The following is a 19515-nucleotide window of genomic DNA, read 5'->3' as shown; positions in this document are numbered from 1 at the left end:
TAGAAATAATATAATTATTAGAACTTTATTTATACTTTGAATTAAAGTAATACTTCTGCTATCCAAAGCAATCTACAGAATCAGTGTAATCCCTATCAAAATACCAAAGCATTTTTTTCACAGAAATAGAACAAATAATACTAAAATTTGTATGGGACCACAAAAGAACCCAAAGAGCCAAAGAAACCTTGAGAAAGAAGAATAAAGCTGGAGATACCAATTTCAGATTTCAAGATATGCTACAAAGCTTTAGTAATCAGAACAGTACAGTACTGGCACAAAAATAGACACATAGATCAGTGGAACAGAAGAGAGAGCTCAGAAATAACCCATGCCATATGGTCAGTTAATCTAGGACAGAGGAGGCACGAATATGCAATGGAGGGAAAGACAGTCTCTTCAATAAATGATGCTGGGAAACCTGGAGAACTACATGCAAAATAATGAAACCAGACTAGTTTCTTATACCATACACAAAAGTAAACTCAAAATGGATCAAAGACATAAATATGAGACCTGGAACCATAAAAATCCTAGAAGATAGCAAGGCAGTAATTTCTTTGAAATTGCTTATAATAAAATTTTTCTAGATATGTCTCCTAAGGTAAGGGAAACAAAACCAAAAAAGGCCTTTGGGACTACATCAAAATAAAAAAGCTTCTGCACAGCAAAGAAGACCATTAACAACAGGGCGATGACTGGGAGAAGATATTTGCAAATGATATACCCAATAAGGGGTTAATATCCAGAATCTGTAAAGAACTTATACAACTTCAACACCAAAAAATAAACCCCAAGCAATCCAATTAAAAAATGGGCAGAAGACCTGAACAGACATTTTTCCAAAGAACACATACAGATGGCCAATAGACACATGAAAAGATGTTCAATGTCACTCATCATTAGGGAAATGCAAATCAAAACCAATGAGATATGACTTCACACTTGTCAGCAGCAATGGCTAAAATCAATGGCTCAAAAGCAATGAGATATCACTTCACACTTGTCAGAATGGCTAAAATAAAAAAGACAAGAAATGGCAAGTGTTGGCGAGGATGTGGAGAAAAAGGAACCCTTATACACTGTTGGCGGAAATGTAAACTGGTGCAGCCACTGTGGAAACCGGTATGGCGTTTCTTTGAAAAATTAAAAATAGAAATACCATATGATTCAGTAATTCCACTACTGGGTATTTACCCAAAGAAAATAGTAGTGCTAATTCAAAAAGATACATGCACCTCTATGTTTATTACAGCATTATTTATAATAGCCAAGATACAGAAGCAGCCTAAGTGTCCACTGATAGATGAATGGATAAGGAAGATGTAGTGTGTGTGTGTGTATGTGTGTGTGTATTACACAGCCATAAAAAGGGTGAAATTTTGCCATTTATGACAACACAGATGGACCCAGAGGGTATTATGGTAAGTGAAATAAGTCAGAGAGGGACAAATACTTATGATTTCATTCATATGTGGAACCTAAAAACAAAACAAATGAATACATGAACAAAAAGTAGAATCACACCTATAAATACAGAGAACAATCTTATGGTTATCAGCAAGAAAGTGACCTAGAAGTTGGGCAAAATGGGTGAAGGGGAGTAGGAGACACAGACTTCCAGTTATGGAATGAATAAGTCATAGTAATACAAGGAAAAGAATAAAAGGCACAGACGAGAAAATGTAGTTAATGGTGTTGCAATAGCGTTGTATGGTGACAAGTGGTAGCTATACTTGTGGAAAGCACAGCCTAATGTATAGAAGAAGTTGAATCACTATGTCATACACCTGAAACTAATGTAACATTGTTGCATCAACTATACTCAAATAAAAAATTTAAAAAAAAGTAAAGTAGGAAAAGTAATATTTTAAAAAATTCACACGCCTCCAGACCTTCCAAGAAAAACTCATAAACAAAGTTGTTCAAAATCCCTTAAAATCAGGCAATTTCTATGATGAGGCACTCCAATTAGATTGCGTGACACCTGGCAGGGCAGAAAATGCCCAGCAGCCAGTGACAACCCTGAAGGATTTGGACACCTTTGGAAAGAGTAAATGTGAAACAAATTAGAGAGGAAACCAAGGGAACAGTAGTTTGCTCACTTTCCAGACTCAGACCTCAAGCTAAATATAATTTGGAAAAGAGAATTTGTCTGGAAATCTGGGCTGAGAACATGCAAGCAAAGCCTGCTGAGGTCCTCCAAAATGCTGAAAATGAATGGTTATTTATAAATACAATAAGTTGACAGAAGAATGTTATACTAATATCAGAGTTTGACAGTTCACTTTTGAGTCTCTAATGTGTAATCTTGAATCATCTTAGATTAAGTTATAATCATACATTCGAATAGTTGATGCAGATATAATCAATTCACTTTCTTTTTGAAATGTTATATTACAAAAATTATAGCCAAAATTCTACTAAATTTCTAACATTGTCTACTGAGAACTTGGGTCTCTACAACATGAGGAGATCCTCCTTTGGTTCCTCAAAAACTACTTTTCTATGGAGGGATTCAGGATGAACGCCATTTATTCTTCATTCTGCTCTCTGATAAAGAGTTTGCAGTATATTCTTTTCTAACTGGATGCCTTCTGTGTAATGAGCAAAGAGAATTGTGAGAAATGGAGCTCCTATCTGCTGCCTATGTTCCTCTACCCCAAACGCACTATATATAACTTTTCTTAAAACTAGCACTTCACTGCCATCAACAGTGGTCACTAAGTATAATCCCCAGGAACAAAATGATGGTGACCCCTCATTTACATTCTCAGAAGTGGACATGCATCCCCCCAAGGAATCACATGCACTTGCCAAGGGTGGTACACAGCAACCCAAGCATGGAGCACTTGGGACTGTCTCAAGCTCTGTCTCCCAAAAATCACATTTAGGTTGGTTCACATAATATGCTTGGCCTCTGGGTTAGTCACAGTGTTTGGTTATGCAAGAATACATTATTGGCTCCAGGGTGATCAGAAGGTGGGTTTGAAGTCACAGAAATCATTGTAATAGGAGCGATTATAGAAAACTGGAAACCCTGGCATCTTAATAGAACCAGGGAAGGACCAGACCTTTAAAAAAATTCATCTCATTAATACTTCCTCTTCCATCTCTTCTTTGAGATTGTAATACTTAAAGGTCTAAATTTTAGATAAATCTAATATATATATATATACATATATATACAATTGATGAGGAATGAAAACTGAGAAATATAATTCTTATTTTTTAAAAAGATTGTATTTATTTATTCATGAGACACACACACACACAGAGGCAGAGACACAGGCAGAGGGAGAAGCAGGCTCCATGCTGGAAGCCCGACTTGAAACTCGATCCCAGGACTCCAGGATCAGGCCGGGGCCGAAGGTGGCGCCAAACCACTGAGCCACCCAGGCTGCCCGAGAAATACAATTCTTATTAGCCTATGAGGAGTTGTCCTGTATAAAATTAATTTTTATCTCAACTCTCAACCTCTATATTTTGGTTGGAAAGCAGGCAGTGGTGAAAGGAGCACATTCTATAGTTCAAGGACCCTTGGCATAGAATTTCAGTTTTCTCAGTTATTACATGTATCATCTTAAATGAACTATTTGGTGTAAGTAAGAGACGCAGTTTTCCTTGCATGTAAAAAATCCACTTTCTTGGATTCTTGGGATGGTTCAATGCCAGTATTTATAAAGCCCCTGATGATGTGTGTAGGTTTTTTTTTTTCTTAAAGGATTTTATTTTTAAGTAAACTCTACACTCAACGTGGGGCTCAAGCTCACAACCCTGAGATCAAGAGTCACAAGCTCCCCCCACTGAGCCAGCTGCACACTCCTTGCCCCCAACCCCAATGATGTCTTATACATAATAAGTGCCCAATAAAACTTACTGCTTTTCTCTGGGGACAGAAGGAAACAAATAAAAACAGCCCAATGTCTCCAGGCAGCTGATTTACAAAGCCTTACAACTGGTCAAAGGGGTAAAATTTTATATGTCTGCAATTTCATATGAAAACTCTTTTTGTGCGATTTTGAGTGTTGGTTATAATCTCATTTTTTATTTTATGTGTCTTTTGCTGCGAGCTTGCTCAGTATTTTTGGAATATAAAACAAGGAAAATGACAATCAAAATGCATTTTCTATAATGTTGTTAACCCACCTCAGTATAATTGCTAACACTGGTCTCTGCTGGAAATACAAATTTTTAAAATTCAAGCAACTTTCGTGTTACAGTCACTGTACACAAAGCAAATGCCTCACTGTAGAAATTAAATAACATGTAGCTGTACTATCTATACCGTGGGAAAAATTATATTTTATTAATGAAGGGCTAATTGGCCATTCCATCCCCTTTCAGCAATTGTTAAGATTTCTCCTCTGTTTTTGTTCTTGCTCATATATGCCCTGACAGCCAGCTGATTCCTTGGGTCTAGTAGTGACAGTAGTCTTTCTTGACTCTAAATTTGTAATCTACTTCTGAGATCTTGCATTTAGAATTGCTCTGGAGACAGATAAATAACTACTGTATGGGAAATTAGAGGAACAAGCATTCCACTTGGCAGTGTTCCGCCATGCTTTCTGGGGCTCTTCTATAGGAAAGTAACAAGTAAGACGAGCCAAACATGTTTACAGTCTCCACTGAATGAAATGACACTCAGAATAAAAAAATGTCATGACACCTTTTGTCCTAAATATTAATGACCAGAGTGGTCTGGATTTTTCTCTCATAGCCTTGAATGGAAAGACCTTGTTGGCCTGAAATGAAGTTGAGAATGAAAATAATTGAGTCCTTCTCTTTTGATACTCTTATTCCTTCCACTGGTGATCTGCGTCCCTGCAAATGTTCATGTCTAGATGGCTGAATTGGTCTCCCCTTGGTCCTTTTACATTTCCATTCCTACTTCTTGTCATGATACATAGATTTTAATGACTCAGGAGTTTACCAAAGAGGGCATTAAGAGCACCAGAACTGTTTTCTTATAGAGATTATTCAGATGCAGCCCTGTATTTGTAAGATAAGAAAAATGAGGTTCCTCTCGCTTGCTTACATAGTCAGGCAGGAGCAGGATTAGGGCTAGAACCCAGATTAGGACACCATTTCCATTCCACCATGACGAATTCTCAAATTCAATCTAAGTACCCATTTTTTGGTGTCAATATCCAATGGGACAATGTTCAGCCAAGATTACCATTTGACAAATTTCCTAGATTAAAAGAAATAGTAATTTTTTCAAAGGGCCCCTAATTTAATGCAATTTAATAAACACTATGAACACTGTTTAAAGACGGGTATTTCAGTCACAATATATGTATTCTGGTTCAGCAAATGAATATCTTGATTACTTTTTCACTAGATCCACAAAAGAGTTCATCTTTAGCCAGTTACAAGGTCTGGAAGTTGGTTTATTGTGTGCAGAGAGCCCGAACATGTTCTTACTTCCACTCTGTGTCCAAAAGTCGTGATGATGCACTCTTACATTTGAACCCCTCAAACAGTCAAAATACTTCCTAGGTAAGAAGCCTTTTCCAACCCTTTGGTGTTCAGAAATACTCATCAATCAAAAGCTGTATAAGATGTCAGCTTGCTGAGCCACTTATAAATATGCCTTTACTTGCATGAAATAGAAATCTTGGACCACACAATTGCAAAGAAGAAACTGCTGCATAATTTAGATGTTACTTCAATAGCCTTTTAATTTGCAGAAAATGCCCAGTCATTTTTTTCCCCAGAAATTCAAGGATCTATCTACTCTGGCCTCCAATATATTTGGAGTCTAGAAGAGGTTATGTCTCTTCCCCATGGACCATTGCCAGAGTGCATTTCTATGGGGTGGTGGGGGGGAGAGGAATTGGGTTGAAGGTGACAGTGAGTTTGCAGGAGGATGGAGATCACACTTAGCTGGTCCCCAAATGCATACCCTGCCTACTACTATATGTGGCTACTCTGATAGCATCATACTGATGACAGGTGATAGACATAGGGAAAAAGGAAAGGATGGTCCTAGAATTAAAGGCTGAGGTTGAAAATTGGGCTCCTTCTTGATCTAGGGAAAGATTAAGGCAGTGGCAGTTAAGCTTCTCTATGATCTGTGTTGAATATGTCTAGAAGGGATATCCTCCAACATCAGGTCTACAGTCTGGTAGAAAAATAGGAATCCTGGCTCAGGAAGGAGCTTATATTTCCCCATGGATGGTTCCTCTGAGGCATTTTTGTAGGAAAAAAGTATTGCTAACACCCAGTGTGACTGTAGTTTACTATGGGAACCCTGTGACTCTAGGCAGTAGGGCTTTCTGGGATGTAGCTTCGCATAGGGGAAACATATCTGCTGTGGAGTCTGACAGATTTAACTTTGGTATATGGTTCTCCTAGTGCATTAGGGGGGCATTAAAGAGTCATTACTTTCATAATAGTAGCTGTTAGAATGACAAGAACATAATCCTGGGTAAAGAGTGGCAAGATTCTGCACATACCCAGGCTGTGGTTTACCAAGGCTAAGCTATGGAATCTGATGCTCATTTGTATGGACCGTTGAAGAAAATATTGAACCCAAAAGGCATTTGAGGACAACCTGCCTTGGTGCAGACTCCTTCCAAAGCCTCTAAAGTATAACAAAAATTAAAAAAAAAAACTTGTGTCATAACCTTCCCTTCCACATCATTTTTAAAGTCCGCTAGATCAATTTCTCTTTCCTTGCTCTGATTCCCTCACTTGCCTGCCTCCTGCTCCTCCCCCCTGCCCAAACATACGTTCCATATGTAAACAGCTTAGGTCACTGTGCATTTTGGATAGACAAAGCAATACAAAAATAAAGTACCTGTCTTCAGAGAACTATGATTCAACCAACATCATGAGAAAAATTACATATGAATTCCCAAGTAGGGAAAAATATGTTCTGTCTGAGGAAATAAGAAGGTATTCCTATCTCAGGCCATCACAGGCCATATATCAGTAGACCAATATTGTCTAAGATCTTTTTCCTCTCATCTTTGTATACCTCAGATATAAACATCTCAGTCCCAATGATCAATGGCTTACACACAGAAAATCCAGTCAATTTTGACTCTGTTCTGTAGACAAGGTTTGAGGGGCATGAGTACATATACTCTGCTCCTAAGGGCATTCCAGAATATACCAATAGGCATAACTCCTTTCACTGTAAGATAGAGACACTAACATTTCATGACTATGCTTATTGTTAGCTTGCCAAATTTTCCATTCGGTAGCCTTGGATCAGCTTTAGGTTTCTCCCTAAGATTTCAGAAAGATTTAAGAAAGCCTTATAACCCTAGAGCTCAATGAGCAAAGATGAGTTGTTCCAGTTAACCAGGTGTACTGTTAGATTTACCGGTTGCTCTTATCTCAACATTTATTAGGGAGTGTGACCTAAGCCAGACTTTTATAGTTGCTCTAATGTTATTTATTAAATATAATTACATAATTGCAATATGCTGTACAGCTGTAACGAACATACAGATATTGAAAGGGAGAAGAATTACAGCACTGAGAAGCTCTGAGAGTTTAAATGAGTTCAGGGCAAGGACAAAAATCGATATAATTTTACGTTTGTTTTAGCTTCTGAATCAGGCCCCTGGCCATTTAGTTATGACACTCTAGGAGGAAACCAATATTAAAGTCTGGGTTAGCCCAAAGCAAAATCAAAAAGGGACTGATGAACCCTTGGCATTCTTCTTCTATGATCAAATTATTGATTTCCTGTTGTTTTCCCCCATAAGCCAAGATTCCTGCTGCCCTAGGGCCATCCCTCTGTGTGGTAGGTCTCCCACCTTGGCCAGCCCTGATTCTCTGGACCTGAATTATTTTCCAGGCTTTGACAAAATTTCTTCCTGCTTTCCTTTTCTCTTGGGATCTTAAGTGGACTCTTAAATGAACTTTTAAGGTGTTAGTAGGTTACTATATATATTTCTTTCTGCTCCACCTAATAATTTTTAGAAGTATGTAATTTATATATATATATATATGTATATTAAAAACATACAACGTATGTTTTTACATGGCTTGCTTTTTCATATATGCTTGTTACCATAATCTCTGGGTATATGAAATATTGCTAAATGATTTTTAGATGTAACATTAGAGTTCATACACCTCTATGCATTTCCAATATATTTGCAGTGTTTTAATATTTAGCATAATCACATCATACTGGACTATCTTCTGTTGTAATCTCTGAGAACTCACTATGTTTCTAGTTTTTTAAAATAGAAATGTAGCAAACATTCAACTTTCAGCCTTACCTGAAATTTAAGATAGATCCAGGTAGATAGATGTAGTCCTGCTGATGTTCTGTGTCCAACAGAAGCCTGTCTGGATGAGGGCCTAGAAAGGACGTACAGTCTGATGATTTTAGCCTAGCAATAAAATGTCAGGATCAGAAAAGAATACTGATATTGAGATCAGCATGGTGGCTGCCGCTCACAATCTATACATGGTCCGACCATGGATTCATTTCTATATATAGGAAGCAAAGGGCTGTAAGTAAAAACTAACAGAATTATTTAAAACTTCAATTTCTTGGTAAGCTATTGAAATCATGAGGCAAAATTGCTTTGGGATATACTTCTTTTTGTCACCAGTAATGGTATGGCTCCAGCAACGGAAAAACTGTGGATGAAGGATTTCATAAGAGCAGTAGTGGTGATACTGATGGGAGATGGCAGTCCCTGGTGAGAAGCACAAAGAAAGAGTGATGCCCACTGGGAGACTGGTTTGTGGCTACATGGAGACACCCCTGGACACTCCTGGAAATACCTGGAGAGAGGCCATTTTCCAGGAGGTATTGAAATTACCCCAAGAATTCAAGTTTTTAATAATGATGTGACCCCAGTAGTTGCTAGGGTCTAATGATGACTGGGGAATTTGGTTACATAATCAACAAGTCTAAAACATCTTTGTATTTACAGAATTTTTTTACTCCTCTCTGAAATTATTTCCTTGGGACAATATCCCAGAAGTAAGAAGAATTTAAAAGCACTGGGGTAATATTTACATTTCTTTTGAAAATATCTTTTATTTATAATGGGGTTTCAAGAGACAGTTCCTTTAGGAGAACATTTGGGGGGCAAATGAGACTCCTGAAACCACTAATATTCCAGGCTGTATCAATCTTCATATTTTCCATTCTCAGAGGGCTGACACTAATTAAAGTCTCCCCTCATTAGTTTTAATTGATGAAAGAAAGAAATATGGCTTCTGAATAGATGGATATGCTATAGTTATACCAACTTATTTGAGATGATTACATCTAATCTAGTTTCAGAGTCAGACATGTATGTATATAGATTCATTTAAAAGGTAAAGGAAGATTCCTTTATATATTGCATTTATGGTCAGCATCACCCATTGGGCTATTCCAGAAACTTCCCTGCCTCTGGATCAGTCCTGTCATGTTCAGTTTTTTTTTTTGTCTTATCTGATAATCCAGTCTCTTGGGATATGAATGGTAAATAATTCCTTTTTTGCAATTGGGCAATAAGATTGAGTAGAATATGTTTACCTACAGAAATGATCCTAGCAGCAGAAGCAAAACTATAACAATTCACACAGATATTTTTACTCAGATGCCTTTTAAAAACAGTAATGAAAAGACGCATATTTTCTTTTATATGTAATATTCCTTAAAAATAGGACATTATTTCTACTCTTATATCTACAGTGAGGTGCAGGTATGATTTCTTGCCTTTGCCACAGTGATTTTGTTTCACTAAAACCATAATTAATATTACATGAAAATTTGTAAATAGAATGAAATTTACTTGTGAAGAACCAATGTAACCCATACATCTAATAACCAATTTTCTTTTTTTCTGAGATTTACATTTTTTATTTTTTATTTTATTTTTTTTTATTTTATTTTATTTTTTTTTATTGGTGTTCAATTTACTAACATACAGAATAACACCCAGTGCCCGTCACCCATTCACTCCCACCCCCCGCCCTCCTCCCCTTCTACCACCCCTAGTTCGTTTCCCAGAGTTAGCAGTCTTTACGTTCTGTCTCCCTTTCTGATATTTCCCACACATTTCTTCTCCCTTCCCTTATATTCCCTTTCACTATTATTTATATTCCCCAAATGAATGAGAACATATAATGTTTGTCCTTCTCCGACTGACTTACTTCACTCAGCATAATACCCTCCAGTTCCATCCACGTTGAAGCAAATGGTGGGTATTTGTCATTTCTAATAGCTGAGTAATATTCCATTGTATACATAAACCACATCTTCTTTATCCATTCATCTTTCGTTGGACACCGAGGCTCCTTCCACAGTTTGGCTATCGTGGCCATTGCTGCTAGAAACATCGGGGTGCAGGTGTCCCGGCGTTTCATTGCATCTGTATCTTTGGGGTAAATCCCCAACAGTGCAATTGCTGGGTCGTAGGGCAGGTATATTTTTAACTGTTTGAGGAACCTCCACACAGTTTTCCAGAGTGGCTGCACCAGTTCACATTCCCACCAACAGTGTAAGAGGGTTCCCTTTTCTCCGCATCCTCTCCAACATTTGTTGTTTCCTGCCTAGATTTACATTTTTTAAAACACAGAATGGATTATAAATTATCTGAAAAGTAATGATTCATTCCCAAATTATTTTATTAGCTCACATTTTTAAAAAGCTTAAACTCCTGTCTGAAACCCCAAATGATTTAAAATTGCATTAAAAATGTGTAAAGTTCGTTTTGTTTAATTGACAGTATCACTGTCTAACTGATCTGTGCATAAATATACCTTCCCCTTCCATCTTGAAAGTTCCTATACATATAAATTCCTAACAAGTGTCCAAGGAAATGCTCCCAGAGGCCATAATCATCCTTAATCCTTCCTGCAATGGTTATCATTTTATATTGAAGCTGGGGAAATCCTTTTGTCTAGAATAAAAGTGCCTCCAATCATAACAGACTGTACATAGAATGAGCATTGTAAGGGTTATGCAATGAGTCGCATTTTTAAAAAACACTTGTATAACTTTTTTCAGGACTATTAGTTAACTCTTGTCCAAAAACGTCCAAGATACATTTGCCAACTTAGAAAAAAAGAAAGCAGAGATGATACTTTGTCAACTTAACAATTTATATACATAACCTATGTATGTTTTCATTGTCTCTATTTCCTTGAGTGAAAATCAAGACCATACCCCAGCATTTCCCCAATTATCTTCCACTCTGTAGGATTGTTACCATAGCAATAAGTATTATGATCAGAGACACTTCTGTGGTAAAATAAAGAAAATGATGGATTAGACTATACATGGTGATTCAAAGTATGTCCACATGTTGTTTGATGCTCCCTTTCAAAGTGCAGAGCCTCGTTGTCCTCTCTTTGTTAGCCTGACTTAGTGATTCACTTCTAGCAAATAGAATAAATGTGGAAGTGACTGTGTGTGACTTTGCAAGCTAGATTATAAAAAGCACTGTGGCTTCCTGCTTGCTTTCTCTTTTTCAGATCACTCATTTTGCAGGAAGCCAGCTCCCATGTTATGAGGACACTCGGGAGTGCTGTGAAGGGGTGTCTATGGTAAGGAACTGAGGTCTCCCACCAACAAGCATTTAAGTGAGCCATCTTTGACATAGATTCCCCCCTGCCCCAGTCAAGCCTTCATATGATTGCAGCTCTGGCCAGCAGCTTGAGTGTAACCTCATGAAAGACCCTGAGCCAGACCACCCAGCTAATCATTCCCAGATTCCCAATCTTTATAAACTCTGTGATAAAAACATGTGTCTGTTTCAAGTTGCTAAATTTGGGGGTAATTAACTAATACAGATTCTTTACTGTGAGACTTCCCAAAGCTTTTAGCTTGCTGGTGTTAGCTGTGGATCTGCAAATTTTTTGACCACAAAACATTCTTTTTTCCCCAAAGAATACCAATGGGTAGTGCTTAACTAAATATCTTTGAGAAAAGCTGACATAGAGCTTTGCTTATTTGCAGTCACATTAACAAGAGATCAGATCCACCTAGTTAAGTAACAATTTCAGAGCAGTCAATTTAAAGAAATTTTGAAAAAGCCCTGATATACTTGGTTAAGGTAGGGTGCAGAAGTCAAAAGCATTCCAAGCCTTTGATCTTTGGTGCATTTCCTGCAGTGTGCAGAGGGCATTGCTATGCTTATGTGGCAGAAAATGATCAAGTTCTGATTAAATATTTTTCTGCTAAGAGCTATTGCCAAAATAATTCATGAAAATTGGAATACCTCATTGTAATGTTGGTCATGTTCCATAGCTGATTGTATGAAATTACCAAACTGCAAATGTTAAACTGCCTTTAAAATTCAGCCTTGCCATGGGAACAGCATTCACAAATTAATAGGAAATGTATTTTTTAATTTCTACACTGAAACGCCAAGAGCCTTATTTTGCTGAAAGAAATTGCTACTTGGATTCAGATGAGATAAGACCTTTTCAAGGGAGACTATACCACTGCAGCAGGCTTCCTTAGAGAACTCATGTGGGGGAAAGACTCAAAGAGGATTTACATGACTCTCAGGGTAAAGGGGTTTTGAGAAAGTCTTATTCCCTAGGCCACTAGCCTCCAAAATGCAGATCTACGCAGGCATAGCAGATGGAACTTACTATCTGACCACTTACCTTGGTTGTAATGGCTGCCCACAGATGAGCAATGTAAGAATTTTAGACCACAATGTCAAAAATGGATTTATTTATTATTTTTTAAAGATTTTATTTGAGAGAGACAGTGAAAGACAAGAGAACGAGCAGAGGGGGAGGAGTAGAGGGAGAAGTAGACTCCCCACTGAGCAGGGAGTCTGACACAGGGCTAGATTCCAGGACTCCAGGACCATGACCTGTGGTGAAGGCAGATGCCCAACTGACTGAGCCACTCAGGTGCCCCTCAGAAATGGTTTTAATTGTACTTAATCTATATCTAATCACAAAAAGTCTCTGTTTAGCACTGAATCAGGTCAAGTCAACTCAGGAGAAATTGCAGGCAACTTAGCTCTTCTCATTCATTGGTTTCATTCCTTTGGTTTGAACAAGTGTTCCATCTGTACCAATTCTCTTACAGCATCCCTAGTTTATTAGAATTTCTCAACTGCATATATTTAATTAAGGTTCACCTGTTTCTTTTCTTAGAGTATGTGATTTCTTCTTGGTTGACATTACTGAACTCCTTACTATAACATATACAATGTGGATAGAGGTCACTAATGCTGCCAAACATGCCACAATGTGTAGAACAGCCCCACAACAAAGAGTTATCTGGTCCAAAATATCAGTAGCACAAAGGTTGAGAAATTGATCTAGTTAGAAGCCATATTGTTATATTTTCCCAAGTGGTATGTTGAATTTAACTGTTAATCACTCTCCGTCAAACACAGTATATGTTTGAACCTCCCTAATTCAGCTATTTTGTGACTGGATTACCCAGCTCGCTTCACTTTGCAACCTCTGTTGAAGCCAAGAAAATATTTTAAGTCTCTCTAGGGGGGACAACAGATGTATCATTTCAATGCATACAATATTTTTGGTGTGTCTTGTGTTGCCTTTTCAAATCTTGGCCTTTTCAGAATTCTACCTGAAAAAAAATATCTCCAATGGAATGCAGAAGGGTGGAACTCAAAAATGAAGGTGGAACTGTCTCTGAGGAAAAGTTTGTTTTTAATTATAAATTAACAATCAGGAAGATTCCTTAAATTCCTACATGAATTGTGAATGGACTCATTTCTCGTTCTACAGAGGATCTACCAACCTCTACAGAGGATCATCTCATGGCCAACCTCCTATGAGCCATGTCAAACTTGGCCGACCTCAGGGGTCACCCAAAATTCCATATCTATCATCTACATAGTCAATCTATAAAGTTGACCAATCCATACCCAATTTACAATACACATGCCAGTAGTTTGGTCAAATATCAGAGAATAACGCCATGAAATTTCTGCTATCCAATTCTTATTGAAAATAGTGTGGATTCAAATGAAAATTTGAGAAACCATTTCTACCTAATGTTCTGTATTAGTTTCTCAAAATGTAAATCTTGAAGAACTGGCAGATGGGGTATGCATGAAAGTGCAGTTTTCTGGGCTTTCCTCTGTACCAACTATACAGGATTCTCTAGTGATGGGATTCAGAAATTAGCCTTTTAAAATCCATTTTTTTCTGATCATTCTTAGAGATAACTGAAGTTTGTAAAACATTGCTGCTATGGAAATTTAAAACATTACCAAGGCAGATACTCAAAAGATGTGTGTATGAGTCATATTATTTTGACCTATGCACAAAAATGCTTTCACTAGACTAAAACTGGTGCTATCCCATTATCTTATATCTAGAACTAATATAAAGAATAGTCATGGAGTCCACTATAACATTTTTGTAGGGATATTGTGTTCTGTTTCTCCTGCATTTCTTTGTGTTACCTATATGGAGCCCCAAACAAAACTTATGCTTTTAGAACTCAGCCCTAGAAAGGCTTTGTTTTCATAAGACACGGATATAATATCTCATCATGGACAATGAGACCCAAGTCATTAATAAGTGTTTCACTTTTCACCTTGGCTGCCTAGACATTGGGAACCATATAAGTGGCCCAGAATCATCACATCTGTATTAAAATTTTTGTGTTTTATTTCTCCTTACCCTGGACCTGGCTTTCTATTCTAATAGATAACTTATACAGTTGTCATCAAAATAGAGTCTGAGACAGGGATGCAGGTGCATGTGATATTTAGGAATGTGCACTCAAGATAAAGGGAGTGAGGGAAGCAGGAGAGGCAGGGGAAGGTGCTAAGCAAGAATGTGGTCTCAGCTGAAGTCTAGCCTCAACGAGGTCCCACAGAGAAGGAGCTCTGGGGTATAAGCAGCATAGACTTATCCCATCTAAGGAAGGATGTCTGCATGTCAAGTATTGGCTGTGTGTTGTACACATTGTGGTGGGGTTGGTGCTGGGTAACCTCCCAGTGGTGGTTTCTGATCTGCACAAGGTTGCTCTCCAGAAAAGGTGGCAACTGTGAGCTCTCAGCATCTAACACTCAGAGCACTGGGATATGAGGCAACCAGCCCAGTAAACTGGGGATCTGGCTCAGGCACCAAAAGGGTCAGCTATAGTGGTCATGTCTATTTTCATTTGTATTTTTTCTCTTTTAATCCATGTATTAGTTTTACTTCTTTTCAAGAAAAGACGATATCCTGAGAACATATGTTAAAATTAGAACCAAATAAAGTTGTGTAGGCATGGTTAAAATAAAGTACAAACATATATATGCTTTGTTGATGAAAACTATTTACCACGAAGAAAAGGTAGAGTGATTACTGTAGTAACAACCCATGTAATGCTTGATTAATGTTTAGATTGGAAACACTCTAAGGTTGGAAATGTTCTAAATGACCTTCTTATCTAATTCATATGAGAGGGTTTTCTGACTTGCAATGAAATATACCTAACTGACATATATCATTCAAAACTGGGTTAACATTTAGAAGGGGCCTTTTACTTAACGATATTGACTATGGTACTGTAGCTTCTCACTATTAATATGCAGCACTCCTCATGTTAGTGATCCCCACAATTCATTTCTCTACCTGGGATGCCTGACCCAAGAGCATTTGAGTATTCTAATTGCCCACTGAGGGTTTTTACTTTGGTGACCCCACAGATACTCTAAATTCAAAACATCAGTTTCCCAGTCAAATCTTCTGCTTTCCCATAGGCCCATGTTCCTCATCCTAGGTAAAGGTGGTGGATGCACCAGCATCTCCCAGTGTTCCTCATATGGCTTAGATCTGAATCCCTTCCTCAGGGATCACCCCAGATTGCTTTGACTTCTTGCTATGCATCCCAGCTCTTTCTACTCAGCATCTACCCCATACCATCGCCAGAGTGATCATTCTAGAAATACAGATGGATTCACATCACTCCCTATTTTAAGGCTTGAAATGTCTTTCCAGTGCCAAATCCAAAATTCTCAGATTGGCAACACAGTTCCTTCTGAAGAGTCTGACTCCAGGCTAAAATCCTGTGTGTGACCTTTCAGGCCCAACCATGAGTAGTTTCAAGCCTTTGCTTGGCAGGCAGCATGGGGGAAGCTTCCCTAACCACAACCAGCCCACTGTCATTTTCCAGAGGGAGTAGCAGGCAAGGACTCAGAAGCAGGTACCTCTATTTGGAGGCCTCCTTACTGGGGCCTCATTGGAGAACTTTCTCCACCCTGTAGCTCTCCTCTGTTAGCCCTTCTCTCTTCTCTAGCTTCAGCCTCCCAAGTCCATAAAAAGGCAAGAGCATTTTGATCAGGGCTCCTCAGCACTGAGAGGCTTCCCTCTATCTGTACTGTACATCACTCTCTGACCCATGGACTGCTATCTCCCAGAGAGCAGACATTTACTTGGCTTAGTATTTCCAGTAATTGGCACAATAAAAGCTCTTGAAAAATGTTGACTTGGTAAACCATGAGCAGGGTAATATTTTGTTTGTACATACAATATAATCATTGAAGAGAGTCATACACTTGGCTAATCTACTTGCATATATCTAGGCATTGGTGACATTAAACTTTCTCAATGCATGTGTAAACTCTGAATTTGTGTACCTGACTGAGAAACAAGATGGGTTAATTAGGTTAATGCCAGTATCTTGATGCTTTATCTTTCCAATTCTGACATACTTGGGCAAAGATAAAACTTGAATCTGGACCAGACATTGTCACTGATGCTCATTTAATTTTTTTTTTAAAGATTTTACTTATTTATTCATGAGAGGCAGAGACTTAGGCAGAGAGAGAAACAGGCTCCCTGCCAGGGAGCCTGATGTGGGAATCCGGAACTCCGGGATCACGCCCTGAGCTGAAGGCAGACACTCAACCACTGAGCCATCCAGGCATCCTGTTCATTTAAAAGTTTTTAATAAAAATCAGGAAACATACAGTCTAATGTCAAAAATATTTAACATATAAGATATTTTAAAATAAAGTAGATAATATGATAAAAATCATCTATGAGCTACTTACTATTAATTGTATAGTTTAAGAAAAAATGCCATCTGCAAAAAAGTCAGGCATCAACTACATGAAAACCAATGTTTATTCTGTTAGTTAATTTTACAATTATACCATGTAAGTGACTAATATTCTCTATTGGATATGGTTCAAAATGTGCCCAATAATGGATTTCTTCCCAGACTGCTTATAAATTTAAGCATGAAAAAGCTAAATTTCATTTGGCAAGGAGAAATAAATGTGGATTTAGCTTTCTACTAATAAGAGGCATCCATTTACTAGTATTGGCAAACATGTTTTACAATTAATTTCTAAACAAATTTTCAAGATTAAAATTATAATTGAAAAGTTTCAATGGTATCTATTGTGAGCCAAAATTGGAAATGAAAATAATGAAACTTTTGCTTATAAGGAGTAAATGTATGACAAACTGAAAGTCTTGCTGGTTGAAGAATTGGCTTTGATTTTTTTTCTACACAATGAGTAACTACTACCAGCTTGTAAGTTAATAGTATAAATAACTACTATCTATGTCTTATTTACTACTAACCCAGTAGAAGAGGACAAATGTTTGTGGAGCTGGGAAAACTTGGGATACTTATACACAAGTGTATATCAGACTCTTACAATTAAATCCTTGTTTTTATGCTTTTGTTCGCCATGAATTTTTGGAGCACCTACTATATATGTACTTGGCTAGGATCTGGAAATAAGATAGCAATAAATTAATTCTAGTGGGAAAGACAGATAAATAAGAATAATGATGAATATCTAATCATAAATTGAGGGGAAGGAATAGGATTTTATACAGTATATTACAAAGGTATCTGAATTGGTGGCAGGGAAGACTTATCAGAGGAAATGATACTTGAACTGGGTTCTGAAAGAGGAGTAAAAGTTTATTAGGTGAAAAAGGTTGACGTGTAAAAGGAGAACAAGCATTCCATGCAAAGGGAACAACAACGGCATGATGTGATCAAAGAAATCCAGTGGCTGGGATACAGAGAAGTAGGGAGTGATACAAGATGAATCTGAAGATGATGGCATAAAGTAGACCAAAAGAAAGCCTTGTAGGCCATGTGAGGGGTTCAGGTTTTCCATAAAAGTGAAAGACAATTAGTGGATTTACATTGGAGAGTAACACAATCAGATTTGTGTTAAAAAGATCACTCTATCATCAATGTCAGGAGCAGAGAATAATGCAAAAGCAGTTAGTACAAGAGGAGATATATGGTGATGGCTTGGATAAAGGTAGTGGCTGTGTACAAATTCAAATTCATATTCAGGATTCAAGTCAGTAGGGCTTTGGTGAAAAGTGGGTATGGACCATTTGCTTCGACGTGGATGGAACTGGAGGGTATTATGCTGAGTGAAATAAGTCAATCAGAGAAGGACAAACATTATATGGTCTCATCCATTTGGGGGATATAAACAATAGTGAAAGGGAATAAAGGGGGAAGGAGAAAAAATGATTGGGAAATATCAGAAAGGGAGACAGAACATGAGAGACTCCTAACTCTGGGAAACAAACTAGGGGTGGTGGAAGGGGAGGTGGGGGTGACTGGGTGATGGGCACTGAGGGGGGCACTTGATGGGATGAGCACTGGGTGTTATTCTATATGTTGGCAAATTGAACACCAATAAAAAGAAATTAAAAAAAAAAGTGGGTGTGGAGTTGAAGGGGAAAGGACATCAAGACTAACGGCCAGGTAGATGGATGGTGGTGCCATTTGTTGAAAAAGGTGACACCAAGAAGGCCAGGTCTGAGGAAAAATCAGAGGAGGCTTAGATATGTTGAAATTCATTTGAGAAGTGGAGATAGCCAATGGGAACTGGCTAGATGGTTTGGGGCTTAGAGAGAAACCCAAGCCTAAGAGTGCAAAAGAGAAAGAATAAAGATGAGGCAGTGAGGACTACTTTGGAAAGGAATTACAGATAAAAAGAAAAAATAGTTGAAAATTGAGACAAACATGACATAGTGAAAATGTTTTATAATGCTAATACTAGGAAAATCAATGGTTTTATGAATATTAGAAACTGTAAAAACTGAAGTTTAGTGAACAAATGGTGTTGAGTCAAATAAAAGAGCAGAATCAAAACTCCTGCTCCTTGGAACTAATCCCTGTCTTTTGAGAAGGCATAGTTGAGATCTGGGTGGGGAAGTGTCATGTATGAAAAAAATGCTGGATAAACCTTTGTGGTAGGGTGGGATGAAGGAAGCACAGGGAGCTTAGGAACCTTTCCCCTTATTAAGAAAACCACAATAAGTGAGTTACCCTCAGAAGGCCCTACTAAAAGAAACCAGGTTCCATCTTGAAACTGACATATGAGCATGTGCAAGGCCAGTAAGTTTCACTATAAAAGGACATTTAAGTAAACTCATGCTGGAGTAAAATCATATATTAATTTTAATGGTATTATGAGTATTCAAATAGAGACATCCTTTACTTTATACAAAAGCAAATTTATACTTGCACTTTAGTAATAAGGAATGCAAATCACAAATAAGTTATGATTTTACTAGAACAGCAAACATTTTTTTTAAAAAAGGAAAACAAAAATGTAA

Source organism: Canis lupus, chromosome 7 (genome assembly GCF_003254725.2).
Source record: "Canis lupus dingo isolate Sandy chromosome 7, ASM325472v2, whole genome shotgun sequence".
In the NCBI taxonomy this organism is placed as follows: Eukaryota; Metazoa; Chordata; class Mammalia; order Carnivora; family Canidae; genus Canis; species Canis lupus.
The sequence above is the reverse complement of the archived record's forward strand: the minus strand, read 5'-3'. Positions refer to the sequence as shown.